The sequence below is a fragment of the Lutra lutra genome, chromosome 2 (genome assembly GCF_902655055.1).
Source record: "Lutra lutra chromosome 2, mLutLut1.2, whole genome shotgun sequence".
NCBI lineage: Eukaryota > Metazoa > Chordata > Mammalia > Carnivora > Mustelidae > Lutra > Lutra lutra.
The window spans coordinates 111,711,532-111,723,984 of record NC_062279.1 but is presented as its reverse complement, the minus strand read 5'-3'; the positions used below and the strand labels follow the sequence as shown (position 1 = coordinate 111,723,984).

Here is a 12,453-nt window from a genome sequence, read left to right as displayed (position 1 = left end):
ATATACAAAGTCCTCTCTCTCTCTTTTTTTTTTTTTTTGGTGAAGATTTTATTTATTTATTTGACAAAGATAGACACAGAGAGAGGGAACACAAGCAGGAAGAGTAGGAGAGGGAGAAGCAGGCTTCCCATTGAGCAGGGAGCCCGATGTGGGCCTTTATCCTTAGGACCCTGGGATCATGACCTGAGCCAAAGGCAGCCGCCTAATGACTGAGCCACCCTGGTGCCCCAAAGTCCTCTCTCTTTTGAAACTAATTTTTGTCATAATTGCCCTTGGGAAGCCACATTATTTCAGCCAAATCATCAATTGAGTTTTTACCAGCAGTGTTGTTTTGGATAGAAGGTTTTACACGCTCTATGCTACACCCCAGAGATGCTAAAATAATTGAAGCATTTGCCACAAAATGTGATCTCTGCTCTCATGTTCTTCTGAGCGTGCGAGGGGGAAGTGGAGAGTGGCAGAGAATAAATATTTTAACAAAAAAATTATTAAGATAATTTCAAATAGTGAGAAAAGCTATGAAGAAAATATAACATAATAGAGGAACAGAAGTTGGGTGGGTTGGAGATTCTATGTGGTAAGCAGAGCTGGGATCTGAGAGGTAACAGCTAGGTTGATGATATAAGCTCTGTCAAGGGAAGAGCTGGGGAAAAGAGTCCAGGTAAAACCTTGAGACAGAAAGGAGCTAGCTATGATCTTGATCTTGACTTGGGATCTTGACTGTCATCTACATTAAAAATATGTTTTATACTTTGAACTGGTACATATAAACACTAAAGATCTAAAAAATGACACTCATACCATGTGATAGATTCTAAAAGTTTTATCTATCCTATCCTATTCACAATCCACTAAATTGGCTTCATGGCCCAACACTAGCTTGGTGGTTAAAAACTCAGGCTTTAAGCATGGGTTTGAATCTCAACTCCACAACTTACTAGCTGTGACACTTTCAATAAATTACTTAAGCTCCCTGTGCTACATTTTTTACATCTTTCAAGTAGGGCCAATAATAGTATGTACTCATGAGGTTTGATACCAGATTTCTGAAACACTGAACCAGTTTATATTTTTAACTGTAGTGTATTCTTATGTCGTATAATTTCTTTAAACACACACCACTTATCTTTTTAATCTTTAACAACTGGATAGGTGAAAAATAATTCCTAATAATTTTAATTTGCATTTCTTTTATTTCTAGTGAGGTTGTACACTTTTCCTGCTCCTTGGATATTAAATATAATCACAATTTTCATTTCTTACAAAATGTACATAATAATATGTAAACATAAAAATTTACCAACCATATAAAGCTTCACCTAACTGCAGTATCATATATTATAACTTATAACATGCTTATTATTAGATTTATACTTGTTTGCCATTTCTTCATTTTTTAAAAAAGATTTATTTATTTATTTTAGAGGTGGAGGAGTGGCAGAGGGAAAGGGAGAGAGCCAGACTCTCCACTGAGTGCAGAGCCCAATATGGGGCTCAATCTCATGACCCTGAGATTATGACCTTAGCTGAAATCAAGAGCAGAAATTAAGAGCCACCCAGGTGCTCTTAGTTTGCCATTTCTAACTAAATGCAAAGTTATAGCATTTATTATTTATTTCCACTTATCTCCTGAAATTACATAGATCCAGTAAAGGAGAGAAAAACTTTTTGAGGAGAAAAATCAATGAGAATATCAGCTAGTTCTTTTTTGTTTGTTTTATTTTAAGTTGGTTTGGTTTATTAAGGTATAATTTAAATACAGTTCAAGTAGCCCTTTCTAATCTATAGTGCTGTAAATTGTTTTTAAAAAATATTATTCAAGTATAATTGACACACACATTAGTTTCAGGTGTACCATGGGCTAGTTATTGAATTGGTCTGTTAAATCATTATAAACTGAAAAGTACTAAAATTTGTATTCATTTCCATTTTAACCAATAGGAGCCAATATTTTATTAAGTTTTAAAACTTTAAGTCCAGTGTAGTTAACGTACAGTGTTATATTAGTCTCAGGTGTACAATACAGTGATTTAACATTTCTATTTTTTTTTAAAGATTTTATTTATTTATTTGAAAGACAGAGATCACAAGTAGGCAGAGAGACAGGCAGAGGGAGAGGAAGGGAAGCAGGCTCCCTGCTGAGCAGAGAGCTGATGCGGGGCTGGATCCCAGGACCCTGGGATCATGACCTGAGCTGAAGGCAAAGGCTTTAACCCACTGAGCCACCCAGGTGCCCCAGTGATTTAACATTTCTATACGTTACTCACCCATCATCATGAAAAGTGTACTCTTTAATTCCCATCACCTACCTATTCTACCCATCTCTCCCCCCACCTCCCATCTGGTAACCATCAGTTTTTTTCTCTATAGTTAAGAGTTAGGATCCAATGTGTTATATCACATTTGCAAACATACCCTATTGAAATCATCAAGTATTCAAAAAGGTAACACACAATTTCAGCCAAAGTTATTAAACATATTTAGAAAGTTGCCTATGGGGTACCTGGCTGATCAGTCAGTAGAGCATGCGACTCTTGATCTCAGGATTATGAATTAAAACCCTTGAGTGTAGAGATCACTTTTTATTTTTTTATTTTTTTTTTAAGATTTTATTTATTTATTTGTTCGAGAGAGAGAGAGAGAGAGAGCGCATGAGCACAGGCAGACAGAGTGGTAGGCAGAGTCAGAGGGAGAAGCAGGCTCCCCGACGAGCAAGGAGCCCGATGTGGGACTCGATCCCAGGACGCTGGGATCATGACCTGAGCCGAAGGCAGCTGCTTAACCAACTGAGCCACCCAGGCGTCCCTAGAGATCACTTTTTAAAAAGTTGCCTATGGTAGAGGAAGAGAATTGCTACATAATGAAAAAATAATTAAATAAGAAAAAAAAAGGCTATGCATGAACTAGTGAGAGATAGTATTAAGCCATGAAATGAAGAATATGATTAATTCAAGCTATAGGTTAAAAATTTCCACAATTTGTACTTTTCCTAAAATCTGCATATTTTTAAAGACATGAATATCTTACATGTGCACTAGATGTTACTATAAGATGGAATAGCTTGTCTATTGAAAGTAGTCAAAATCAAACATGTTTCCTTAAAATTGACTTCCCCCCCTTTTTTAAAAAAGATTCATTTATTTATTTAAGAAAGAGAGAGAGGGGCGCCTGGGTGGCTCAGTGGGTTAAAGCCTCTGCCTTTGGCTCAGGTCATGATCCTAGGGTCCTGGGATCGAGCCCCGCATCGGGCTCCCTGCTCAGCCTGCTCTCCTCCTCTCTGCCTGCCTCTCTGCCTACTTGTGATCTCCGTCTGTCAAATAAATAAATAAAATCTTTAAAAAAAAAAAAGAAAGAGAGAGAGAGCGTGTGTGTGCGTGTGCACACATGAGCCGTAAGGAGGGGCGGAGGGAGAGAATCCCAAAGCAGACTCCCTGCTAAGCACAGAGCCTGATGAAGGACTTGATGCCACAACCCATGAGATCACGCCCTGAGCTAAAACCAAGAGTCGGACGCTTAACCAACTGAGCCACCCAGGTGCCCTGACATTCCTTTTTTAACTCTCAACTTAGGGAAGTAACAATAGCTTCTGTTATATGTCACTAGAAGACTTCTGACCACCATAAATAAGGTATTCTGAATTCAATCAGATTGATGGAATTTGCCAGTTATGGGAAATCAAATGTATGTTCCCTGACTCTGTAGATGGTTTACACATGTTCAAGTAAGATTTTGATCAGGAAGATTAAAAAAAAAAATCAGTTTTTTCAGATTAATTGAAAAAGAGAATTAAAAACTCTCAGAGATGTTAGAAAATACGATATAAAAGAAAGTATAGTAAAAACCATAAATAGAAATTTAATTTTCATAACAGTACATTTCATAACAGTAGATATTAAGTATTAATAATAATTTTATCCTATATTTTCCATAAAGTTCAAAACATTTGCACTTTGCTTTTTCTTTGATCAGAACACCAATAAGCTATAGTTGATGCTGTAAGAAAACAGTAACAACAAATAAAGCCAATCATTTCCTCTTCCTTTGCCAAGAAAAGGTGTAGCAGCCAATGAGGTTAAATGGAAAAAAAAAAAAAACAACACTGCATATGAGGGAAAAATAGATCAGAAGACAGAAAATATCTTTTGCATCACGTTAACTAGAAATTCAGTTTCTCTGCTGAAATGAAACTACTCTTTTGCTTTTCTTAATATTGTCCCTTAAATATACACACACATACACATACACATACACACACAAACACACACACACACACACACAAACATCCAACACACTTAATAAACCAAAACATGACTAGTAGGGACTCCTAATGTTTTTGAATCTGCTACAGCAAGATAAGATTGCAACTCCAGAGAAGAAGGCAGAAAATGAAGAAAGTGTCCTAAGGCTTAAAAAAGGTGGGAAAAGATAAAGAGTTTTTACTTAGGCCTCTCAGGACAAGCTAAGGTCATGGTGCTTTTATTTTTTCCCTTTAACCTTGCTTTACTTCTTCTGTTGAATAGGAAATCGAGAATAACTTGTACAGAGGAAGGTGGATATTCTTTTTCCTAGGAAGGTTAAGTGACGCACAATTGAAAAAAAAAATCTACTGAAGATCTCCACAAAATGCAACATATTTTAGGTTGGTGAGTTAATTTTTTTTAGAGAAATATTAAACAGTTAATTTTTAGATTAGTAAATCTTAATACTTTATTCAATACATAAGTAATATTTATTCTATAAACCTAAGTATTGCATATACTAAAAATACAGTTTTATGATGTGGTTAGTTGAGAGGGAAAAAAAAGAAGGGAACCAGAGGGAAAAATGAGAGGAAAGGTGAGGATAAAATAAGGAGCTAATATTCATTGAAGGTCTATTATATGCTAGGTATTCTGTATACATAATGTCACCAAATCCTCATAAGAACTTTAAGAAGTGGGTAGCAAAATACCAGTTACAATGAGGAAATTGAGTCTCCGAGGGATTAAGTGATTAGTAAAACAGTAAAGCCAGAATTCAAACTTAGAATTGTCATACTCCAAAACCCTTTTCATCATTCCATAAGGCTTAGCTTCTATAGAGGAGAGGAGGTAGTAGAGAGAAAAAGAGAAAGTAGCTGAGAGGTCAGGGAAGAATAAAAGACAGTGGGAGAATGAGACCCTCAATAGGAAGAGTAAGGAAGGAGGTGGGTAGTAGGAAAGCGGGGTGGAAAAAGGATGTGAGAGAGAACAAAATAGAGAATGTTAAGAGAAGTTGTTAGAAGAAGAGATAAGAGACAGGGACTACCTGTTTGGCACATAGGCTTCAGAAAATAAATAATTTTTACTATCCATTGAAATCTCAATTAACAGAGTAATTATTCTTGACAAGTCAAACTGCTGGAACCCTAATACATTCTGAGATGGGTTTCTCAAATTTGGCACTATTGACATTTGGGCCAAGTAATGCTTTGTTGTAAAGGGCTGTTCTGTGCATTATAGGACATTTAGCAGTATCCCTGGGCTCCTTCTCTTAGATGCCAGTGGTATCCTGCTAGTCTTCAAAATGAAAAATGTCTCTAGACATTGCCAATATCTCCTGTGAGCAAAACTGCCCAAGTAAAGAGCCATTGATTTAGAGGTTCCACTCTGGATAATGATAAAAACAAAAGAGGCCTACCATATATAAAATTATTCCCTGAGTTACTTTAAAGACTGGAAGATGCCCTTGGGAACAAGATGAGGTTTAGGGGTGAACTCACCAAGCTCATAACACTCATTACAGTTATTGCTTGAACACTGCTTTTAAAAAGTATGAAAGAGAAAAAAAAAAGTATGAAAGAGAGCAGATCTTGCTACTCAAAGTGCAGTCCTTTCACCAGTGGCGTCAGCATCATCTGAGGGCTTGTGAGGAATGAAATACCTGATCTACTGAATCAGAACTTGTATTTTAACAAGAGGCACAATTATGCCCTTGGTTTTTTTTTTTGTTTTTTTTTTTTCTATTTTCATTAAATTTTTTATTTTTTTTCAGCATAACAGTATTCATTATTTTTGCACCACACCCAGTGCTCCATGCAATCCGTGCCCTCTACAATACCCACCACCTGGTGCCCCCAACCTCCCACCCCCCACCCCTTCAAAATTCTCAGATCGTTTTTCAGAGTCGATAGTCTCTCATGGTTTACCTCCCCTTCCAATTTCCCTCAACTCCCTTCTCCTCTCCATCTCCCCTTGTCCTCCATGCTATTTGTTATGCTCCACAAATAAGTGAAACCATATGATAATTGACTCTCTCTGCTTGACTTATTTCACTCAGCATAATCTCTTCCAGTCCCGTCCATGTTGCTACAAAACTTGGGGATTCATCCTTTCTTTCTTTTTTTTTTTTTTTTTTTACAGCTTTATAAACATATATTTTTATCCCCAGGGGTACAGGTCTGCGAATCGCCAGGTTTACACACTTCACAACACTCACCATAGCACATACCCTCCCCGATATCCATAACCCCACCCCCTCTCCCAACCCCCTCCCCCCATCAACCCTCAGTTTGTTTTGTGAGATTAAGAGTCACTTATGGTTTGTCTCCCTCCCAATCCCATCTTGTTTCATTTACTCTTCTCCTACCCCCTCGACCCCCCATGTTGCATCTCCTCTCCCTCATATCAGGGAGATCATATGATAGTTGTCTTTCTCCGATTGACTTATTTCGCTAAGCATGATACCCTCTAGTTCCATCCACGTCGTCGCAAATGGCAAGATTTCATTTCTTTTGATGGCTGCATAGTATTCCATTGTGTATATATACCACATCTTCTTTATCCATTCGTCTGTAGATGGACATCTAGGTTCCTTCCATAGTTTGGCTATTGTAGACATTGCTGCTATAAACATTCGGGTGCACGTGCCCCTTCGGATCACTATGTTTGTATCTTTAGGGTAAATACCCAGCAGTGCAATTGCTGGGTCATAGGGTAGTTCTATTTTCAACATTTTGAGGAACCTCCATGCTGTTTTCCAGAGTGGTTGCACCAGCTTGCATTCCCACCAACAGTGTAGGAGGGTTCCCCTTTCTCCGCATCCTCGCCAGCATCTGTCATTTCCTGACTTGTTAATTTTAGCCATTCTGACTGGTGTGAGGTGATATCTCATGGTGGTTTTGATTTGTATTTCCCTGATGCCGAGTGATATGGAGCACTTTTTCATGTGTCTGTTGGCCATCTGGATGTCTTCTTTGCAGAAATGTCTGTTCATGTCCTCTGCCCATTTCTTGATTGGATTATTTGTTCTTTGGGTGTTGAGTTTGCTAAGTTCTTTATAGATTTTGGACACTAGCCCTTTATCTGATATGTCATTTGCAAATATCTTCTCCCATTCTGTCAGTTGTCTTTTGGTTTTGTTAACTGTTTCCTTTGCTGTGCAAAAGTTTTGATCTTGATAAAATCCCAAAAGTTCATTTTTGCCCTTGCTTCCCTTGCCTTTGGTGATGTTCCTAGGAAGATGTTGCTGCGGCTGACGTCGAAGAGGTTGCTGCCTGTGTTTTCCTCGAGAATTTTGATGGATTCCTTTCTCACATTGAGATCCTTCATCCATTTTGAGTCTATTTTCGTGTGTGGTGTAAGGAAATGATCCAATTTCATTTTTCTGCATGTGGCTGTCCAATTTTCCCAACACCATTTATTGAAGAGGCTGTCTTTTTTCCATTGGACATTCTTTCCTGCTTTGTCGAAGATGAGTTGACCATAGAGTTGAGGGTCCATTTCTGGGCTCTCTATTCTGTTCCAATGATCTATGTGTCTGTTTTTGTGCCAGTACCATGCTGTCTTGATGATGACAGCTTTGTAATAGAGCTTGAAGTCCGGAATTGTGATGCCACCAACTTTGGCTTTCTTTTTCAATATTCCTTTGGCTATTCGGGGTCTTTTCTGGTTCCATATAAATTTTAGGATTATTTGTTCCATTTCTTTGAAAAAAATGGATGGTATTTTGATAGGAATTGCATTAAATGTGTAGATTGCTTTAGGTAGCATAGACATTTTCACAATATTTATTCTTCCAATCCAGGAGCATGGAACATTTTTCCATTTCTTTGTGTCTTCCTCAATTTCTTTCATGAGTACTTTATAGTTTTCTGAGTATAGATTCTTAGTCTCTTTGGTTAGGTTTATTCCTAGGTATCTTATAGTTTTGGGTGCAATTGTAAATGGGATGGACTCCTTAATTTCTCTTTCTTCTGTCTTGTTGTTGGTGTAGAGAAATGCAACTGATTTCTGTGCATTGATTTTATATCCTGACACTTTACTGAATTCCTGTACAAGTTCTAGCAATTTTGGAGTGGAGTCTTTTTTTTTTTTTTTTTTTTAATGACAATTCCTGACTCATGGCCCTGGAAATCTTGGGAAAACATCATCCAGTTTCTTTAATCCAGACCTTGGGGCTTCCTTTTCCCCAGCATCACCCCTATCCAGTTGACTGAACCACTCTCTAGAACATACCATTCAGCAAGGCTCATGGTGGTGAGCCTTGGCTTTAAATCTTCATGACTGTGGGACTCCTGCTCAACACAAAGTTAGGGTGCACCATGGGATTCTTGGAAGATTGGAGGATGGAAGGGCAGCAGCAGCCACTCTGTAGCTCATGTGTTGTTGCTGATCTGTTGTCTCACCTGGTCAGTGCGACATAGCTTTTGGGCCTGTGACTTCTTCCCCTTTCCCCAGATCCTCCTCTAGCTTCTCCAACTCCTCATACAGATGTATGGGTTTAGCTACTTGAGAAAAGGCCCTGGTTATAGCAGGTCATCCACACTGGCAAGCTGGGAAGCGGCAAAAGTCAAGGATCCAGTTAAGGTTTCATGGATATGGGTTAGCACATGCTTACGAGATCCAGGCTGCTCCTGATTTGCCCCATTATTTATATCCATCTTTCCTTCCTAACTGCCTGTGTAGTGAACCTCAAGCTCCAGCATCAGGCATGATTCAAGGGATTTACAGACTGCTTAACTAGTTCCCACAATTCCTTAAGACCACATTCTTCTATTAAATAATACACATATGAAAAATAAGTACAATGTGAAAAGAAGTAGGTATAAACAGATATCTAGTTTTGAAATACACAGTCTAAGGGAGACCAGTAGTTTTGTCAGGACTATTCTACCATTATATGGGAGGCCTCTTTGCGTATATGAAAAAAAACACTGGCTTTAGAATTTGGAGACCTGGGGTCTGGTCTTTTCCAGGACTAGTTAGTTGTAGGACCTAGAACAAATCACTGGTTTGAGGAATTACTGTTGGCTTCTTGTACCTCACCAAGAGTTCAAATATATCTTTCTAGGGAAGAGTTAAAGGACTTCCTTACCTGTATTTACTATGTTGAAGGGCAAGTATGGTGAATATTATGGACCGACTTGCTTATCCTCTCTATTCCCTTGCCACTCAAAATGCGGTACATGGACATAGCGTCAGCATTGTGAGGGCCTATTTAGCCAGAGTGGCCCCACCTCAGTTGAACAGCCATTTTGTTGTTTATGCAGTAAAACTTAAACCGACCCTGCCCACGCCAGGGCAACTTCTTAAAAGCAAGTCCGGAAAACCAGTCCTAGGTAACAAAGCCCAAATACAAGGGTGGGTCAGGTCAGGTGGAGATAACAGCCCGAATGCAGGGATGAGTTGGGTCAGGTGGAGACATCCAATCAGTAAAGCGGGCATACTGTCTCCCTAGCTACCAAGGAGTGTGGGCCCTGTCTTTTGGGCTCCAATTCTGACCAAGGTGATAGGCTAGTTCAAATAGCTACTATGGGGTGAATTGTAATTCAATTGGCCACCCATGTGTGACCTAGCGTGACTGTGCAGCTTTCTCTGTGTGTTACAATCTCATTCGCCACCTGTGTGTGGCCAGGCCCAACCACATGGCCTTTGCTCTGTAAAAGTTAGTCTGTGAGGCAGGGAGGGGGAGGAGTCGTTGCCCTCTCTGTAAGGCGCGTCCCCAACCGGTTGGTTTGATGGTCAGTTTGATTCTCGATGCTTGGCGCGAAATAAAGCTTTGCTTGACCTTCACTTTGTATCAGTCTCGCTCCTTTGACCATAAACCCATTATTGGGGGACCAAACAAGCATTACTTGGGTGCTTATTAGAGATGCAAAATCTTGGGCCTCACCCTGGACCAAGGAAATCACAATCTGCACCTAATAAGAGATGATTCGTATGCACCCTAAAACATAGGAGCACCTTCCTCCTATGGTGACTTTCTAAATGCAGAGGCTAGGAAACTTGAAAACTGTATTTCTTAGATTTCTTTTCAGTGTGGATTCTGTTTGAAAATCAGGCCCCAAAGCTAACATTTATACGATTATTATGTGCTGTGGATTGCTATAAGCACTTCATACACATTAACTCATGGAATCCTCCCAACAATCCTATAAGGTTGATACAATTATTATTCCCTTTATATAGGTGAAGAAAATGATGTCTAGAGAGGTTAATTAACTTGCCTAAAGTTATAGTAAGTCACAGAGTTAGGACTCAAACCCAGGTATTCTGATCTAGAATTTATACTGTTGATCATATTTTTAATAGATCAAAGAGGAAGCTTAAGCCTTCTTTCTGCTGTTTTTTTTTTAAACAGATAATCCTGTGGAACATATACTCTGGCAAGTGCTTTTATTTTATTTATTTTTAATTAATTTATTTTAGAGGAGAGAGTGCACACATATGCATGAGGAGGAAGAGAGGAGGGAGAGGAAGATAGAAAGAATTTCTCTAGCTGACTCCCCACTAAGTGCGGAGCCAGATGGGGACTGGATCCCAGGACCCTGAGATCAAGACCTGAGCTGAAACCAAGAGTCAGAAGCTCTACGGAGTGAACCACCCAAGCACCCCAGGCAATGGGTTTTATAAAGCTTTCTTCATATATTCATCTACCTATCTATGAATGAGCATTGATCTAAAAGTTCTAGGTATCACAAAGGCAAGAAGTCGAAATGAAGCATTAGCATTTGAAAGGAAGCAAAATCAACCTTATCTATAGATTGGATGATTATATATTTAGAAGATGCAAAGGAATCAAGTCTAAGAGATACTGTTATTTATTAGCATTAGAATTAATAAAAGAATTCAGAAAGGTAACTAGTTAAAAACTAAATATATAAAAGCCAGTAGCTAGAAACCAGCAGCAAAAGGGTTATTTGTGGGGAAAAAAATCCTGTTCACAATACCAACAAAAATGTAAAAGCTTAATATAGATTTTACTATTTATAACTATTATAAAGGATTGTATAAGCCAGGGAGAAAGTGGATTATCCAATCATTGGCAGAGAATAAAACAGATTAGCTCCATAACTCCACCCAATACATAAAGATATTCTAAAGAGACAAAACATACAGAATTTAAAAAATAATAATAAAACCATAAATACACACACACACACAAGAAAATACTGGATATTTAACTGATTGTAGGGTTAGAAAGAATGCTCTCAACAGATATAGATATGTATATACATTATGCATGTGTATATGTGTGGTATGTGAGAATGAAACTACTAAAATTCCTTTAGCAAATAAAAATTTAAAGCATTTTTAAATCAAAAATATCATTAACAAAATTATAAAGTCAATAGCAAGCACAGAAAATATTTATAATCAATGTGAAGTAAGAGATTAACATTTTAGTGTCAAAAAAGTTCAAAGAACATGATTAAAAAGAAATGCAAATGCTCAATAAATACATGAAAGGTTTAGTAAACCTCTCCAGCAATATCTTATAACACAAGATAATTTTGACCCACTAAATTGGCAAAGATTAATCTATAAATTATACCATTCATTAGAGGCATGGATGGTTTCCAATCAGCACTCTCACACTCCAATGCTGGGAGTGTACATTGGTGTGATCTTTCTTGAAAGCAATCCTTTAGAATGTTCCAAGAGGCTTCGATGAGTTTGACACATTGACCTAGTTCTTTCGTTTCTAGGAATCTATTGCAAGGTAGAACTGTGAGGATTTTCAAGGAAAGATTTTCCTTATAGCATTATTTAAAAAGAAAGTTTGTACCTTAATGTACAGTAGTAGGAAAATGTACTATTAGGCAGCCTTAAAATAATTTTTACAAATAATTTTTCATAACATGGGAAAATGAAACAACACGCTAATAGCTAAAACAAGAAGGCAAATTCAGTATTACATTAAAATATGTTAAAATATATGTGTGTATATATACAAGTATAGTAATATATGAGAGAGAGAGAGAGATGAATGTAGAAATACCATTGTATGAGATATATTTTTTTAAATGTTTGGTATTTTTTAATAAAATATTACTTGGAGTGGGATTTCAAATGCTTTCGTTTCCTTTCCTAGAGTTTTCTTTATTCCTACAGTTTCCAAAGTATATTACTTCAATAACCATAATGACCTTAGAGCTAAAGATAATGATTCTAAAGTCAGTCTGAGGATAATAGGATCTCTGTGCTCTAGGAG

The 12,453-nt window shown here is 37.8% G+C and overlaps 1 protein-coding gene across 1 annotated transcript in view; it reads right to left on the bottom strand.

Moving 5' to 3' along the window:
* The window catches only part of FAM241A (family with sequence similarity 241 member A), a 45,367-nt gene that overhangs the window by 29,067 nt on the left and 3,847 nt on the right, over positions 1-12,453 (bottom strand). The window lies entirely within an intron of this gene.